Below are 4,269 nucleotides of genomic sequence, written 5' to 3'. Positions count from 1 at the left end.
CCCTACACAAGCTGAAGGAAAACGGAGGCAGCGGAGGCAGCAGGTCACCAGGCTGTCGTTCCGCGAGCTGGAATGTGCTCTACGTCCCAGGGGAAAACTCAGCCCTCCCCCCGCTCAAAAATACACCCTGGAATTATTTTTATCTGTAGCAGACCGTGATTTAGTTTATATCACATACGTCAGAGCCAGCAGGGGATAAAATGGAGATGGGCCAAGTGACAAAAAGTATCTCCCAGCAAATTAGTGAAACTGTTTCTTGCACACGGCCGTCGCTGAGTTTTCTGTCTGTGTACACGGCGCTGCTTTCTTTGAAAGCTGACGAGGTCGTCGTCTGGAAAAGGATCACAGAATCACAGACTGGCTGAGGTTGGAAGGGACCTCTGGAGGTCATCTGGTCCAAAGCCGGTGGCCCAGGATCATACCCGGGTGGCTTTTGAATATCTGCAAGGATGGCGCCTCCACAGGCTCTCTGGGCAACCTGTGCCAGTGCTCGGTCGCCCTCACAGGGAATAAGTTCCCTGGTGTTCAGAGGGAGCCTCCCGTGTTTCAGTTTGTGCCCGTGGCCTCTGGCCCTGCCCGGGGCACCCTGAGAAGAGCCTGACTCCATCCTCTTGCTGCCCTCCCTTCAGGTATCTACATACCTTGGGGAGATCCCCCTGAGCCTTCTCTTCTCCAGGCCGAAAACTTCTTTCTCTGTTCTTCTCTGCGTGCACCACCCCCTGCAAGGAAGAGCCGCTAAATCAGCCAGAAACCTCTCGGAAAGCAAGCGCTGTGGGCTCTGTGTTGCCTGTGGATCCCAGTTTGCTGCTTCTGCTGGTCTGGAGTCTCGCAGGTCCGATACGGAGAAGCTCTGTGTTGAGGAGCGCGTTAGGCTGGGCCTTGGGCAATCACCATGGAGGCTCAGAAATCGGATTACAGGATGGAGGCTACAGACTGTACCTCCCTAACGGGCCACAAAACCCAGTGTCCTGATGGGGCCTCGTTTCTGTTCCCAAAAATGCTTTGGAAAAAACCCCACGTTCTATAGAGACGGGCTGCTTTGTCCGTTGGAAATGGCTCGTGGAGGCCTTCAACTCCCGAGTCCAGACCACATCACCCCTGAATGGGCTGCGTTGTGGTCCCTGCTAAATCAGTTTGCAGCCTGATCCTGTTCCTCCTCCTCTTCCCATTCCAAGTTTGCTTCCCTGCCATCAATTTTCCAGCCTTTTGGCCTATCTCGAATGCGTTAAGCAGCGATTCTTCCGCCGCTTTGTTTAAAACCCTCTTTTGCTGTCTCGGGGATTTCACAGCTGGTATCTGAAGGAGGCCGGGAGGAGGAAACGGGCCCGGCGGTCTCCATCTGGCTCTATTGAACGGGCATCGCCTCTCACGAAAACCATCACCGCTCGGCAGCCTGGGCAGTGGCCAAGGATTAAATGGACTTTACAGAAGGCTTTGGCTTCTCTTACATCATCTCACCCAACAAAAACATAACCGTGTGAAAATCTCTTAAGTATTCTTCGGGGTCACCTAGTGTTTGCTGCGAAGAACCCGAGACGTGGTGAGGTGTGCCCTTCTTAGGGCTTTATCTCCTCTACAAAAGCAGAAGCTATTCAGCCTCGGATCTGCAAGCTGAGCTCCACAGGTTGGTTTCCCCTGCTACTCCAGTTCTTCTTGCCCCTAAATAGATCATTTCAGCCAAAAAGGCACTTGGATGCAGAACCCGCAGATGGAGAAGACTCCGGGTCCTCTTCTCAGTGCTTACTGGAGCCCCAGGCTGCTGGGGAGCGGCTGGGGGAGCTGGGGGGGTTCAGCCTGGACCAGAGGAGGCTGAGGGGAGCCCTCATCGCTGCCTACAACTGCCTGAGAGGAGGGGGGAGCCGGGGGGGTCGGGCTCTGCTCCCAGGGAAGGGGCGATGGGACGAGGGGGGGTAGGGGAGCGGTTGGGCTGGGGGAGCTTAAAGGGCTTTGCCAACCCAAATGATTCTATGATTCTACTGGGAGAGCGCGTGCTGCTGCGGGTGGTGGTTGGCCTGGGTCGCTAATACGCCTCTGCCTCTTCGCGCTGCCAAGAGCGGCTCTGGAAATGCACGGTTAACATTCGACCTGCGGGATTTTGCTGCGCGAGAATGTACCATGTTATGTTGCATTCTGAATTTGCAGTGAGGAGAGAAACAAAATGAACTGGATGCTCTGAAGGAAGAGGTTGGGCTGACGGAGCAGCGTTAACCGATCGACACAGAAGTGGTGGCGGCTGTGGCATGAGCGAGGCGAACGTGGGCTGGGCCTGAGGGGGGAAGAGGCAGTTCCATTAAAACATCAGCTTGAGGAGCTGGGAGCTCACCTCTGCTCCCTGCTCCGACCTTCCCCTCCCTGGACAAATCCTCTGTGCCCCTCCGTTTGCAGAGCAGGGCCAGCATCACCTCAAGATTTATCTTCACAAAGATAAAAAGATTTATCTTCCCAAAGATAAATCTGTGCGTTATCGAGCTGCCTGATGACGTGCCCGTCTATTCTGAAATCATTTTTATTCCTCTCCTGAATTTTTACCTTTTATTTTTTTTAACGGAGTGGTTTTGGCTTAGATTTTTCTTTTTTAAAGCAGATTCAGGAGCAATTGCTGCCAGGTATGCTTCTGCTCTGGGGTAATTAGTTTTGTCTGCTGTAATTGCTTCTCCTTTTTCCATTGTTTATTGAAAGACGAATGAATTTCCAGGTCTAGTTGCATTGGGAATGCTGACAGCAGCTTTTTTAAATCCCATAGCACAGCTATTTGTCTTTCTTCCTCAGCTGAATCCTGCAGAGTGGGCCAAATTCGGCTTCGCCTCTGTGTTCCGGGCAAATTACTACACTAATTAATTTCTCTAAGGCTGGGGCCTCCTTCCTGCTTAACATAGGGGAATGATGAAATGAGGGCACTCTGGACAGAAAACAGCAACAACCTGGGATTAACTTGCTGAGTAAACCTGCATGAAGAGACATGAGAGCCTGACCATTTAAAAGTAAGGTTTTACGTGATTTTTTAAAAATATATTAGTTATTAATTTCACATCCTCCTTCCTAAGAATGTCTTGGGTCCCGAGAAGCGGGCTACGATCCATTGCACTGCGTGGTTTTTCTGTCCGTGCTCCCCTGGTTTATCGCTGCAGGCATCGCTGTTGGAGTGAGCGGAGCTGACTTTAAAAGAGAAGAATTGGCCTTTTCCTTGGGAATGAGATGACAGAAATTATTGCTGCTCCTTAAAAAGGAGGAAGGGGAGCTCCAGGTGGCAGCAAGAGAAGGGACAAAGAGGGGACAGCGGCTGGAGAACTGAGTGGGTACCGAGAACATCGGTGACGGTGGGAGACGGTGAACGGTGCGTCAGAGAAGGGCTGCGCGGCAGCGCTCGGCCAGCCAGCTCGTTGGGATGCCAGGAGAGAAGGACTCTGCAGAGGGAAGCTCCTTTTGGCAGAGCTTCGGAAGAAAGACAGAGGGAAGCAGCACGTGCTTGGACTTCCCAGGAACTTGAGTGAAAGGATCCGAGCGCTTGGGGTGCTTGAGCTGGCAGAGCTGAGCCTAAGCCAAATAATCACTTGTTAAGGCGTGAAAGCAGCAGGAGGCTTCCTGAGCCCATGGCTCGGTGATAGAGTAAATCCAGCTTTAGGGCACCTTGTGCTAATCCAAGAATGCCGTGGCCCCGTCAGATGGAGCGCTGATCCAGATAAACGCCCTCTGCCGGCTCGGATGTGTCCCAAACGCTTTGGCGGGTTAAGTTCTGTACCAGCAGGCCGGGTCTTAGCTGGCTCCAAGACGCCAAACCAGGTTTTGCACATCCCCTTGCAGGCAGCGTAGCGAGAAAAAGCTGGCGTGAGTTCTGTGCCGGGGGTTGTAGCTGGTTCGGCAGAGACGAACCTGTGCCGGGGCTGGTTCAGCTTTGTGTTTGCTGGACACTGGGCAGGGTCTTGTTTCAGAAAGGAAAAAGCAAACTGGGAAAATGGTGAAACATTTTTCTAGTGAAGCAGATTTCATTAGGAAATGCTGGGTTGGCAAAACCTTTGAAAAACCTGGAGCGGTAGCTAAACCAGAACACCTCCCTACTTCGGTCTGCTGCGTGGGAACTTGGGAGGGGACCACCCCGAACCCTGGCGAGTGTCACTGGGAAGTTTTGTCTTCCCATGGATCTGAGGTTTGCCAACGCCCAAGTCCCCCCCAGGCTGCTGTCCCCCGAAGGACGCCTGGGTTTCCCTGGAAGACAGCCCTTCCTACCAGGGAACGTCGCGGCTGCAGGCTACCGGCGTGGAGCTGGATGCC

This window comes from Egretta garzetta, unplaced genomic scaffold (assembly GCF_000687185.1).
Source record: "Egretta garzetta isolate BGI_Z169 unplaced genomic scaffold, ASM68718v1 scaffold232, whole genome shotgun sequence".
Lineage (NCBI taxonomy): Eukaryota > Metazoa > Chordata > Aves > Pelecaniformes > Ardeidae > Egretta > Egretta garzetta.
Note: the sequence above shows the minus strand (reverse complement) of the source record.